This window comes from Lissotriton vulgaris, chromosome 6, assembly GCF_964263255.1.
Source record: "Lissotriton vulgaris chromosome 6, aLisVul1.2, whole genome shotgun sequence".
Classification (NCBI taxonomy): Eukaryota; Metazoa; Chordata; class Amphibia; order Caudata; family Salamandridae; genus Lissotriton; species Lissotriton vulgaris.
In genome coordinates, this window is record NC_141694.1 from 868,370,448 (window position 1) to 868,385,127 (window position 14,680).

A 14,680-nucleotide genomic window follows, 5' to 3' on the forward strand; every position below is an offset into this window, starting at 1 on the left:
CTTTTTTCTCTTCCCTTACTCTCCTTACTCTACTTCACTAACTCCTTCTCTTACTCCCACTGTCCTCTTAGTTCTACACTCCCCTTCCCTCTTTCTCTCTCTTTTTGCTTCATTCTCTCTGACCCCTTAGTCTGTCACTCCTCTTCTATCACGCTCACTCCCTATAACACAGCCACACTCCCTCACTTATGTTTCTTTCCTCCCTCACTCAGTCTTCTATTCTCACTTTTTCTTTCACTTTCTCTGTCTCTTCACTCCCTTACTCACCTTGTCTCACACTCACTTGCCTTTATCCAGTCTGTATCTCCACTCTTTCCTAAACATCACTGCTCTTTTCTTACCCTTCCACACCCCCGTTCCTTTACTACATTTTCTTCACTTATCCTCATTCCCCATGTCCACTCTCCTTCTCTTCACTCACCTCCCACATTCACCTTCTTTCAATCCCCCTACTTCACTTCCCTTCCCCTCTCGTCCCTTTCTTTGCTTTCTCACTCATTTTCATCTCCTCTCTCACTGCACTCCACTTCAGTTACTCTTTTTTATTTTTTAAGAACACAGCTCTTTTTTGAGAATTGGAGGTAGTTCTAAAAAGAACTTTTTTTCTTCGTTTTTAGTTTTTTTCTAAACAAAAACAAAAACAGGGTATGCAAAACTGCTCAGCAGGAGCAAAAAAAAGAATCAAAATTAGGGCTGGGGACGGCAGCGGTGATTTTCTCTGGTTCGGACAATGTTCATAATACTTTGTTCACCATAACAAAGTAATTCATCACAATCTTTGCATTTGATTGTGATTCCGTCTAAAACTGGCTGAATATTTGGAATCAGCTGTTCTGGTCGCCCCCTCACCGATGATGCAGTTGCTCCTCCAGTTGAAGTAGAAGCACCATCCCTTGGAGCATCTTGTGTCAGACACTCTTCCGGGCATAGTTCTGGGGGTGCCTCCTCTCAACGTGCCGAATCATGGTCGAATTTCCAAAAGAGTATTTCCTGGTAGGGTCACCCCGTGACAGCACAGTATTACAAATTCGGCACCCCACCTTTGGAGCATTTACTTTTTTTTTATCTTGTGGTATTGAGAAAAACTTCCAAATGAAGTGCTCCTTTACCTTGCGCTGAGGAACCTCTTCATCTATAAACTCATTCAAGTCATCATTGCTACTGGAGGATCTAGCAGCCATTCCAAAAGGATGAGCTGCAAAAAACAGGTCTTTCAGTCACAAAAGTGAAAGAAGAAGTGAAGGAAATGGGTGAGGTTTTCATTCTTTGAAAAAAAACCTGTTAGCAACCAATATGAAGTGTTAATTTAAGGTCACATGACTTGACGTGCTTACGCTGCGCGCACCGGAGCGCTTCCGGGGTCGCTTACGCAGCACAGACATAGGCGCTTCCGGGGGCGCTTACACGACATGAACGTGGGCGCTTCCGTGGGCGCTTACGCAGCGTATCTAAGTGATGTTTTGATAGCTTTACGGAAATGCAAAATCATATCTATTCTGAAAATCAAAAATACTACTTTTATAAGTCCAGTACTGATTGTCTTGCGTTAATATTTAGTTTTCATACATATTTTTTTTTACGAAGGCAGAAATGGCGCTCTCACTTCGCTCTCTGGTGAGCTTACCAGTGCGCACACCCGGAGCGCTCAAAGGCAAAATGATACGGGTAAGCTCACCGGTGCGCGCACCCTGAGAGCACCAGGAAAAAATGATTAAAAAAAAGAAAAATACATTGACAAAATAATTTACAAAAATAAATTAATAATAATTAATACTTATAGAAAACAGCTAATAAAAAAAACCACTAAAAATCGTAGGTTACAAACTCGATATAGAAAGGAATTAGCTTCTAAAAAACCTTTGAAATTCAGTGAAAAAAACAGAGGTTTCACAATCGTTATAGTTAGGAATTAGCGTTTAAAAAACCTTTGAAATTCAATGAAAAAACCATAGGTTTCACACCAGTTATAGTTAGCTGAACATTTTACTCATACAAAACCATTGAAATTCCCACGTTATAGTTAGTTGGACTCACTATAACTCGCGCGCCCGCAATCCACTGCTGATGATGTCACATATTACATCATTCATGACATGGTCAGTGACATCACTGATGACATCACAGATGGTTCTGGGGACCACCACCTCCCAGGGTCCGCTCCTGCTACGTATCAGGGTATGCACCCCCGGGACAGAACCCTTTGCTGTGGATTGGTGCAAGCTTTAAAATTACAGCAAACGCTCTGCTTCCAGCAAGCGGGAGCATTGAAAATGCTGTTGCTTGCTGGAAGTGGAGCAGAATTGCTTTCAGGCACAGGGAGCTGCCTTTCCAACAGCTCCCTATGTCTGAAAGCAATGCAGGGCCCTGCTGGAGGCGTGGAGCTGACTGGAACCACAAGGGAATTCAGGCTTCCCCGCAGACCCCAACAGATGTGAATGGGTACCCTGGGTAGTACCAGAACACTCTTAATGGAGGCAAACTTGGCTGGGGGAGTTGGGCTACAAGGCCCCCCTCCTCTGTTATAAATAGTTAAAAGAGAGGAAAAGGTCAGGCCCTTGGGGATGGGGTCCATGGGGTCAACACTGACCCATTTAGGGGTTGCAAAGCCCTTCTTTCCCATTACACAAAAGCCTGGCCCCGGGGGACGGGGCCCGCGGGGCCAAAATGGTCATTGGGAGGGGGGCCCTGCAACACCCCTCACCTAAGAAAGATTAATAATTTTAAAAAAAGTCGGCCCCAGGGAAGTAGCGGGAGGACCCGCCCCATTCCTCAACCACTCTGCAGAGGGGCTTCCTGGTGCACATCTTGTTGGGGAATGAAGCCTCCTTGGCTGCTAAGGGTCCTTACTGGCCAGCAACCCATCAATGACTGCGAGTAATTCCCAAACTGCGTAATTGCTGAGAGGTGGTTGAAGACCGCACCCCTTTTACCAACACTCTGCAAATGTACTTCCTCCTGGTGCATTACACGTTGGAGATGAAGTCCCCTTGGATGCTGAGGGTCCTTGGAGACCAGGAACACCTCCTGTTACTTCCAGTAAGTCCCACACAGCAGGATTGCTGAGAGGTCTTCTGAAACCATGCTCTATTTCTCCACCTCTCTGCAAACACGCCTTCTCGTACACTGCTGATTGAGGGAAGAAAGTACCTTTGATTTCTGAGGGTCCTTGGGGGCCAAGAACTCTTCCTGTTACTTCCCGTAAGTCCCACACACCGAGATTTCTGAGAACTGCTCAGAGGCTCTGCCCACTTTTGTCTGCCACTCTGCAAATGTGCCTCCTGGTGCACTACTTTTAGGGGGATGATGTCCTCTTGGATGCTGAGTCTCAGACTCATAATAAAGAACTAACACATCTAGGCACATACCTATTAAACACTGACACACCCATGGACGTAACAATGCATACTGTGACAGGCCCAGGCATACAGTAGTGCAGAGACTCACACAGTTAGGGACATACCAATATAAGAGACTAACACAGCCAGGCATTTTCAAATGCAAACAATGACACAACCAGGGACATATTGGTGCAGACACTAATACATCCTTGCTCATAGTGATACATACACTGGCACACACAAGCACACCCTGATGCATACACAGGCACATCTATGCACATAATGATGCATACACTGACATACCCATGTGCATACTGATTCATGAACTGACACCCTCAGACAAACAATGATGCATACACTGAGACAGCCATGCACAGACTTGTGTACTAAATAACACATTCACAGGCTTACCGATACGAACACTGTGACACTCTAGAACTCACTGATACACACATTGACACACTCACAGACAGACTGATGCACTCCCAAACGTACTCACCCACTCACTCATAAAAACACAGAAACAGTGTGGGACTCACTCATACATACACTAACACACCCATGGACACACCAATGCATTCACTAACACCTTCACACGCTTACTTATACACACCCTGAGACACCATAGCAGTAACTGAAACATACACTGACACAGCCATGCACACACTGGTGCACTCACTGACATACTTATCTACTAACTAATACAGACACTCAAACACTCTGGGACTTACTGATACATACACTAACACACTCAGCCAGACACTCATTCATACACTTACTCACCCAGGCACACACTGATACATACATTACAATAACTAAAGACACAGGAATAGATTGAAAATTCAGCCAAGCAGCCACTCATGCATATACTAATACACTCATCCACACACTCAGAGATACAGTGATGCATCCACAAATGCACTGATGTGTAGAGTAATACTTGTGAGGTACTCCCTACCATACACAGTGAAATACACTGCCAAACAATAATTTACAGCTCTTTATGGAAAATATGGCAGCTCTAAAAGAACCTTTTTTTTCAAAAACATTTTTAATTTTTGTATTTAATTTTTTTTTTATATGTGAAGGCTGAAACTCCAAATAGTGAAATTGTGTGCAAAACAGTTTCATACTATTTCTTTTTACTGTTTTTGAACAGTAAAAAAAGTTACAATGGTAACTCTTCACCTGGTGCAATATGGGGACAATGTTGTCAGTTTTTTTAACCACAAGATATTGGCACTTGCAAAAATGTGTGACCATTTCTTTCAGCTCAGTGCAGTTGGTAGAATATTAATGCTTGGAGAAGGGTGGCCAAGGGTAGATGTTGATGCTCCTGTGACAGTTGAGGAAGTTGCTTCCTGTCTCAGCTTTTTTAAATAAACACGCTAATGATAGCTTTTGATGTGCTTCCACATTGATGATGTGCCATAACTGCACTTTTTCATGGGTGCACTTGAAGTCTGCTTCCCACAAAGCTTACATTCCACATATCTTTCACAGGCCTTCTTTTCTCCTGATGGTGAGGAGAACCATATCCACACATATCTCTCATTCCAGGTAGAAGTAACTTGTTAATTTACATCACCTTCTTCTTCTGGTGCAAGCGAGTCAGCTGGAAAGTTATCTTCTGCCCTGATTTCTTACAGCATCAAAAACAACAATTGATGGAAAGAATGCAGAACAATGTCATCCATTCACCCCAGTACAGAGATCTGGGCTAAATCCATTGTTTTTTTTGCTTCCCATGCCATTCCAGTTTGAACCCAGCAATATGCAAATCAGTCTTGACCCTGCGCCCAATGGGAACAGTCCAGCCCGAACTGCCAGGCCAGGTCCTCCCTGGACTGAAAACATGCCAGGATAGGTTGACTCCAGTGGCGTGGAGAGCATGGGACCCACAGCTGGGCATTCCCATCACACTCAGGGTGACAAATTCAAAAGCCACAATTGATGGACAGAATGCAGAACTATGTCCTACATTCACCCCAATACAGAGATCTGGGCCTAAATCCATTGTTTTATTGCTCCCAGCTATCCTGCCTGATGAGGGGTGCTACCCCGAAACCGGTCCTCGAATGCTTGTTTTCGGTTCAGGAAGACCTGGCTTGGCAGTTCAGGCTGGACTGTTCCCATCAGGCACTGGGTCAAGGCTAATTTGCATATAGCATGGTCAGAACTGTGGTGGCAAAGTGAGCTAAAGAACAATGATGGATTTAACCCAGATCTGTGACTGGGGGGTGAGTGTCTGAAAAGTTTCAGCGCTCCTTCCATCATCTCCTTGTGTTTTCTTTTTTCGGCCTAAGTTGGCAGGGTATGCCCAGACTTGGATCCCTTCAATCAATCAATCAGTCATTTGTTAATTGCACTACATATCAGATGGTAAATTGGATTCCCGTACTAATGGAGGAAATTTCCTTCCAGATAACAAATAAGGCCAATTTTACTGTTTTAGGAGATCTAAATCTCCACTTAGAAGATGCCACCTGCAAAAATAGTATTAGGCTTATTTCGGATATGGCCTCCCAAAATCTTAAGCTGGTTAATGTAGGGCCAACTCATAGAGCTGGGCATTTCCTTGATCCCATCTTTACCAATCTAGATACAAATACCTGCTCACCAGCCTTACCAACAATCTGGTCCGATCACCGCCAGATTAGTTTCTCCCTGACGGCACCCTACAACAGAAACACACTAAACATAATAAATAGCAGGAAGAATCCACATAGAAACTGGAAGAGGCTAGACATAACAACATTTAACAAATGTCTAGAGGAGCACATACCACCTTTGGAGCAAGAGATAGGCCCCCTAGCAAATGCAGTACAAAGCTGGTTTACGGAAGCAGCTGACTTATGCCTCCCTACTTCTAAACAAAAAAAAACACATATCACCCCCCAGCACCCTGGTATAATGATTCTTTGAAAAATTCTAAATCTTGTTGTAAAGTCTTAGAGAGAAACTGGAGGAGAAACTATGATCTCATAGACAAACTAGCCTATAAAGCCGCCCTTAGTAAATATCACAAAGAATGCAGGCAGGCACGTGCCACCTTTGTGAACTTAACCATCTCCAAAGCTTCTAACTGTGCAAAAACACTATTTAACACAGTGAAAATTCTGGCAGGCTCAGATGTAATAGCCATACCACCTTTTCTGTCTCAATCCAAATGTGAAGATTTAGCGACTTTCTTCATAGACAAAGTGAAGGTATCTATCAAGAAATCGTTTCACAACATGATGAGGCCCCTAGACCTGAGGTTTCCACATCTGATTGGGTGCATGAACACAACCTAGTAAATACCGACCATGCGTTAAAGGACTGGCCCCTACTGACAACCAATACAGTGGGAGATTTATTACATTCAATCAAATCAGGATCACCGAGGGACCCTATCCCAGTTAACATTCGTTAACAAATTGATCACTCAGTGATGTCAACATAACCCATGCACTCAATACATCAATTAAAGATGACAAAGTTCCAGCCCTTTGGAAGCACGCTATGATTCACCCTCTATTGAAAAAACCAAATGCAGACACATCCAATACAAAAAACTATCGACCTATTTCTCTACTCCCAATTCTGTCTAAAATCTTGGAAAAACACATCCTCATACATCTGACACAATATGTCAACATTCACCTACTATTTCACCCGTCACAGTCCGGCTTCAGGGCAGGTTTCTCAACGAAAACCACACTCTTGGGTGTGACAGAGACAATCCGCTAGAAATTGGATCAAGAGGAAACTGTGGCACTCATCCTTTTGGATTTGAGCGCTGCTTTCAATACTATCTCACATAAAGTGCTCTTAAAAACACTGAGCAACATAGGAATTGGTGGAGATGCTCTCAAGTGGATTCAGGACTTTCTTTCTAATAGAACGTTCCAAATTTTCACCCAAAACGCCTGCTCTGGAACACACTCATTTAGCCATGGCGTACCGCAGGGATCCATCTTGAGTCCGCTTCTCTTCAACCTTTATGTAAAGCCTTTGGCGGAGCTGGCTGAGGAGTCGGGACTCACGATCTATTCCTATGCAGATGATTCACAAGTTATTTTCTCACTTGCGACTCAAAATGCAAATGACATCTCGATGCTTAAAATAGGACTTAATAACATCGCAACTTGGATGAAGGCAAATTTCCTAAAACTCAACGGAGAAAAAACGGAGGTAGTAATTTTTGGGGAAACAGAAGCATCTATGGTGCCGACAACACTGGCCAGATAAAATGGACAATCTCCCGATCCCAGTATCACAAGTACGTAATCTTGGTATACTCCTCGATGATACTTTGAGCATGCATGCACAATCAGTTAAAGTTGCAGCCACCTGTTTTTCCATCATTCGGTGGCTGAGAAAAATCTGCTGGATGCTCCCAGAGTCAACTAAAAAAACGGCAGTCAATGCCTTGATCACGTCCCGTTTAGACTACGGTAATGTTCTTTATCTAGGATCAAATAAAACAATCCTCCACCATTCACAGATGGCCCAAAATGCGGCAATTAGATTATTATGCAAAGTACCAAAAAGGGAATCAGTTTCTACATTCCGACGCAAGCTACATTGGCTAAATGTAGAAAACGAGTGAAATTTAAAGCACTCATCTATATGCACAAAATTAAAGCTAACACAGCCCCTAAGTACCTCTGCACACTAGCAAAAATATATATCCCGTCCAGGAACCTCAGATTGGCCACTCAGGGCCATTTTATGATCCCTATATTTAAGCGTGCACGCATTGGAGGAAAAGCCTTTGCCTACCTGGGCCCGTTTCATTGGAATTCTCTCCCCATCGCACTGAGAAACGAGCCAAACTACTCCAGCTTTCGCAAGTTGCTAAAAACCTGGCTGTTTGATAAATAAGATACTTTATCCATACAGAAGCAGCTAAGATGCGCCGGGAAACCCTCTTTGGGTAGCCATTGCCCACTACAAGTACCAAAAAAATAAAAAAATAAAAATAAATACATACCCGTGAGGGTCTCAAGGCGCTGGGGGGGGTAGGTGGGGGCCGCTACTGATCGAACAGCCAGGTCTTTAGTATCCTCCTGAAGGTCAGCAGGTCTTGGGTCTGTCGTACGCTCAGTGGGAGGGTGTTTCATGTCTTGGCGGCGAGGTGGGAGAAGGATCTCCTGCCGATGGTTGTTCTTCGGATGCGCGGGACGGTGATGAGTGAGAGGTCAGTGGAGCGTAGCTGGCAGTTGCGGGTGTAGAAGGTGAGCCGTCTGTTAAGATAGGCTAGGCCGGTCTTGTGGAGTGCCTTGTGTGCGTCGATGAGGAGCTTGAAGGATATCCTCTTGTTGACGGGGAGCCAGTGCAGGTTTCTCAGGTGGGAGATGATGTGGCCGTGTCGTGGTACATCGAGGATCAGTCGTGCCGAGGCGTTTTGGATGCATTGTAGTCGATTGATGAGCTTGGTCGAGGCTCCCACATAGAGGGCGATTCCATAGTCGAGTCTGCTGCTGACGAGGGCCAGGGTGACTGTCTTTCTTGTATCTGTCGGGATCCATCTGTAGATCTTGCGGATCATGCGGAGGGTGTTGAAGCAGGAGGAGGAAACACCGTTGACTTGCTTGGTCATTGAGAGCATTGAGTTGAGGATGATTCCCAGGTTGCGTGCGTGGTTGGTGGGGGTCGGGCTGCCCCCCTGTGCTGTTGGCCACCAGGAGTCGTCCCAGGCTGACTGGTTGGAGCCGAGGATGAGGACCTCCGTCTTGTCCGAGTTCAGCTTCAGACGGCTGATCTTCATCCAGTCGGTGACGGGCTTCATTCCTTTAAGGAGGTTGGCTTTGGCGGTGATGGGGTCCTTCGTGAGGGAGAGGATCAGTTGAGTGTCGTCGACGTAGGAGATTATGTTGAGGTCATGCTGTTGGGCGATGTGTGCAAGCGGGGCCATGTAAATGTTGAACTGTGTCGGGCTGAGGGAGGATCCTTGGGGTACGCCGTAGATGATCTCTGAGGCTTCAGAACGGAACTGGGGGAGGCGGACGCTCTGGGATCTGCCGGAGAGGAAGGAGTTGGTCCATTCCAGAGCCTTTTCTCGGATCCCTGCGGCATTGAGGCGTGTGCATAGTGTGCGGTGGCAGACGGTGTCGAAGGCGGCGGAGAGGTCTAGGAGAATGAGTGCTGCAGTCTCCCCGTTGTCTAGCAGGGTCCTGATGTCGTCGGTGGCGGCGATGAGGGCGGTCTCTGTGCTCTGGTTGCTGTGGAACCCTGACTGAGTAGGGTCCAGGATTCTGTTCTCTACGAGCTATTGGGTTAGCTGTCTGTTAACGATTTTCTCTATGACCTTGGCCGGGAAGTTGAGCAGAGAGATGGGTCGGAAGTTCTTGAGGTCTCTTGGTTCTGCCTTGGGTTTTTTGAGTAGGGCGTTGATCTCGGCGTGTTTCCAGCTCTCTGGGAAGGTCGCGGTCTTAAGGGAGAGATTGATGATGTTGCGTAGGTGGGGTGCGATGTAGCTGCTTGCTTTGTTGAAGATGTGGTGCGGGAATGGGTCTGACGGAAAGCCAGTGTGGATTCTGCTCATGGTCTTGATGGTGTCATCGACGCTCACGATGGTCCAGGCTAGTAAGGGGACATGGTCGATGGTGTAAAGAGGTAAGCATGGGCGGAAAATCCGTTTCGCTCGCGGATTTTGCGGATTTTCGGTAAATTCGCAATCCGCGAGATTTGCGAATCTCCCCCAAAATCCGCAAATCCGCGAGCAGCGGATTTTGCTCGCACTGTTCGCACTGTTCGCGTGAGTTCGCGCCCCGCGAATAAGTGCAAAATTGCAGAAATACGATCTTAGCAAAACTGAAACTACTTACCAGGTTCAAAAGTTCAGGCTCATCATTAGTAGCCATTTCCTGTAGTGCTTCCTGAGGGGCCCCTCCAGAGTTCAGTTGCCAGTTGCAACTATTATGTGACCCTACTCTGAACCTCAGAATAGTTACACATATGCCACAAAGGTCCTGAATTACAGCTAAGGGAGACAAGCAGGAGCCAGGCTGGAAGTTCAAATCCATTAATCAGCCCCTAATTCATTATTGTCAGTTGGGGCAGGGCAGGTGTTGTAACTAATATTGCAACAATGAAAGCACTTAGCAAGTGCAAAAGATCACTAATCAGGAAGCACTAAGGAAGCAGGTGCCAGCTAAAAAAATATTCTGTGACACATTAATCAGCCCCAAATTAATTCAGGTCACTTGAGGCAGGGAAGGTGTGCTTGCGTTGCCATAATAATGTACACTGACTGGACAACCAGAGGGTGCTGTGATGAAACAGAGGGTGGCATGGGTGGGCCAGAGGGTGGCATGAGTAGTCAGAGAGTGGCAGTGGTGACAGAGAGTGGCAGTGATGACGAAGAGTGTCCCAAACAGGCTGGACACGTAGAAACAACAAGTTCGCGAAACTTGCGACCCGACAGGTAAGTTCGCAATTTGCGACATTGTACAAAACCCTCGCGAACTGGCAGAAACCCGCGCAAACACAAAAAAAAAATCCGCAAATTCGCGAGAATTCGCGGATTTTGCGGATTGCGAGTTCGCAAATCCGCAAAATTCGCGAACGCGAGATTCGCAAAATTCGCCCATGCTTATGAAGAGAGTCTGTTGTGTTGCTGTCTGTTACTGCTGTCTGGGTGTTGAAGCTGTCGTAGATGTCTGCTATCTTGCGGTGGAAGAAGGTGGCGAGGGAGTCGCACAGGGCTTGCGACGGCGGGATGTTGTTGGTGTTGGAGCTGGGGTTAGCGAGGTCCTTCACGATGTTTAAAAGTTCCTTGCTGTCGTGTGCATTGATTTCGAGGCGATCTTTGAAGGAGGTCTTCTTGGCAGCCCTGATGAGGTGGTGGTGGTTGCGGACGGCGTCCTTGTGTGCTGCGTGGCTGTCCGGAGTTTGTTCACTGTGCCATTTTCTCTCTAGTTTCCCACAGGCTTGCTTGGAATCTAGGAGTTCTGCTGTGAACCAGCTGGCCCTCTTGCTGGTGTCTTTATGGGAGGGGGTCTTAAGTGGGGCGAGGGTGGTGGCGCAGTCCTCGATCCAGCATCTGAAGTTGTGGGCAGCGACGTCGGTGTTGGAGGGTTCAGTGGGTGGGCTGAAAGCGAGGTTTGCATGTAGTTGTTCTTCTGTGATTTTGCTCCAGCGGCGGCAGGGGATCTGTTGGGTGCGGTGGTGAAGTGAAGTGAAGTGGATGCAGAAGTGGTCGGTCCAGAGGAGTTTGGTGGTGTGGCTGACGGAGACGTGTGGTCTTGAGAAGAAGACGGGGTCGAGCATGTGGCCGGCGGAGTGGGTGGGCGTTGTGATGAGTTGTCTCAGTCTGAGGTTGGCGAGGTTATCGATCAGGGTTGTGGAGTTGTTGTTGTTGTTGTTCTCAAGGTGAAAGTTCAGGTCTCTGTGGAGGATGTAGTCGGTGGAGGTCAGGGCGTGCGTGCTGATGAAGTCGGCGATGGAGTCGCTGAACTGGGGGCGGGGTCCGGTGGTCGGTAGATGAGGGTGCCTCTGAGGGTGGAGTTGGGGTCTGTGTGGATCTGGAAATGCATGTGTTTGATGGTGCTGAGCGCGTCGTCTGTGCTAGTCGAGACCCTGATGCTGTACTTGGGGACAATGGCGATTCCTTCTCCGACTCTGTTGGTGCAGTCTCTGAAGGTGATCTTGTAGCCGTCTGGGATGGCTATGGTGATGTCTGGTGCGGAGGAGTTGTTCAACCAGGTCTCTGTCAGGAAGGCGACATCCAGGGAGGTTGTGTTGAGCAGGTCCCAGAGCTCAATGGCGTTTTTGCATGCAGAGCGGGTGTTCAGTAGTATGCATCGGAGGTGGTTGAGGTCTTTCTTGGCAGGTGGTTCATCGTCTCTGTGGCTGGTGTAGCTGCAGTTCCGGCAGGTGAAGGGACTGTGTGTGTGTTTAGGGATGGCCTTGAAGCAGTTGGGGGTCCGTCCTGGGTTGAGAGCGTGCAGAGTGCTGCCATCATAGTGGCGGCGGTCGTCATGGTGGGTGCGGGGGCCAGGGGTGCTAGCGCCGGGGGCGGTCCAGGTGCGGACGGGCACAGACGTGCTTGCTGCGTGCCAGCGGCGCGACCTTGCAGCAGCCGGCATGTATGGGGAGGTGGGAGTGAGGAGCAGCTGGGAGGCAGGAGGCAGTGGCAGCGAATGGGCAGTCAGGAGGGAGGAGACGCAGGAGACGCAGCGGCAAGGGTGGTGAGGGGCGACAAAGGAAACAGAAGGCAAAGGGCACAACAATTGAGGGGTAAAGGAGTGGCACAGAGGGCAAAAAGGTCACAAAAGAGCAAAAGGTCACAGAAATGGGGAAACAATTGGCCCAGAAGGCAACAGATCACAAGAAAAGGGCAGAAAGGTCACAAAAAACAGGGGGAAATGAGTGGCAGAGAAGGCAGAAAGGTCATAGAAATGCAGGGCCAGCTAAGCAACAGAAGGCAAAAACGGGCAGAGAAACACGGGGGCCGCGAGTGGAGCAGAAGGAAAAACCGGACAGAGAGACACAGGGGCAGTGAGGGGAGCAGAAGGGAAACCGGGCAGAGAGATACAGGGGTAGCGAGGGGAACAGAGGGAGAGAACGGGTGTACTCTATCAAATGGTGGATACCAACCTATTGTGGGCGCTACTGTCTAACATTTATGCTTCATTAACTCTACTAACCCATTCCTATGGAACTTGATGCATATACATGACGTTATATTGAGTGATCTGTTTATATGAGTATATACAAACAGATTAGTGCATTATCCCAGGATTTATGGTGGTATGCAGGGTCAGATTTGGAATTAGGAATAATTTCGGCATCCCGGTCGAAATCGGGTAATTCTGTTGATTAAATAAGTAACAACATTTAATCATATTAAAGCTAACGTGCTTTAATATTATTTGCATCAGCTATTTAGTGATGCTTGATATTGGACTATAGGTTTATTCTTTGCCCATACATATTGGTAGACGCGTGTCTATACTCTTAAACCAGTATGAACACGCTACAAGATGGCGCACGCTTACATGCGATAATTTCGGCATCCCAGTCGAAATCGGGTGATTCTGTGGATTAAATAAGTAACAACATTTGATCATATTAAAGCTAACGTGCTTTAATATTATTTGCATCAGCTATATAGTGATGCCTGATATTGGACTATAGGTTTATTCTTTGCCCATACATATTGGTAGACGCGTGTCTATACTCTTAAACCAGTATGAACACACTACAAGATGGCGCATGCTTACACGCGTATTTAAGGATATTCCAAGATGGCGCCTATGCTAGACGCCAGTGCTTGGAAACGTTGGACGACAAATGATATGCTGAAAGTGCACGGAATACAGGTAAACTAGAAGCAGCGTTGGCCTTAGTTTTATCGAGACTGTGATTATCGGAACGGTTTAAGATAGTAAAATACTGTTTCCTTATATACATATTTTCAGGTAGTCGTGATATTTGGAGAAATCGAGATTTGGTGAGTGTTGGGAAACCTTTTATATTTGAAATTGTATACGTATACGTATGGGCTATGGTATTAAAGTCATTATTTTGACACAGATAGCCATATTCGGGACCAAGAGACGACAACGACCCTGTGTATGCTATATTTGAATATTTACCGTGGGTAAGTCTATGTAGCCTCATAGGAGTAACTTTGGGAGTACATATATGATTTGCCTTCCTGTTTCCGCTTATTTACGGACAAGGGAATATTTTTCTTTTACCAAAATTGGGGGTAAGGCAATCTTAGTACCCTTGGTAAACAGAGGTGATTTGCAAAATTGCAATGTAGAAAATTAGGGGAACGTTATGGATATATATTTCTTGTTAAAACTCTACTTGTATATCGAGTCTAGAATAGGGGTATATATTGAGTGAGACTGTTATACTTACCTGATGGTACACTATATTGATTTGGTACATGGACCGTAAATTGGGAATGACATGTGCTAATTTTGTTGTTTAGAATGAAGTGGATAAGCGAAGTTAAAGATATTATTCAATAGAACACACCAGATGATATTGACTGGGTGAGTGTTATAGGATACACGCTTTGTACTTATGTTTTCCAGCAGTAAATTCTGATTGTTATATATTTATTTATTTTGTTCCTAGTGGTAAATATAGGTGATTGGAGAGATAAATATTATTTTCGAAATGCTGGATGACATGAGATGAGAATACGAAGGTAAACCTAACTTATTAGTAACATAGGGGGTGAACTTTAAACTCGAAGTTGGCAAATAACTTCTGTTAGGATCTCATTTTGGATTATTTAGTTACATTAGATATTAGTGAAAGCACTTATGGTATATATGCGTCTGATATGCCTCTGTTTTTTCAGATTAAATAGTGGTTTACGCTGTGAGGAC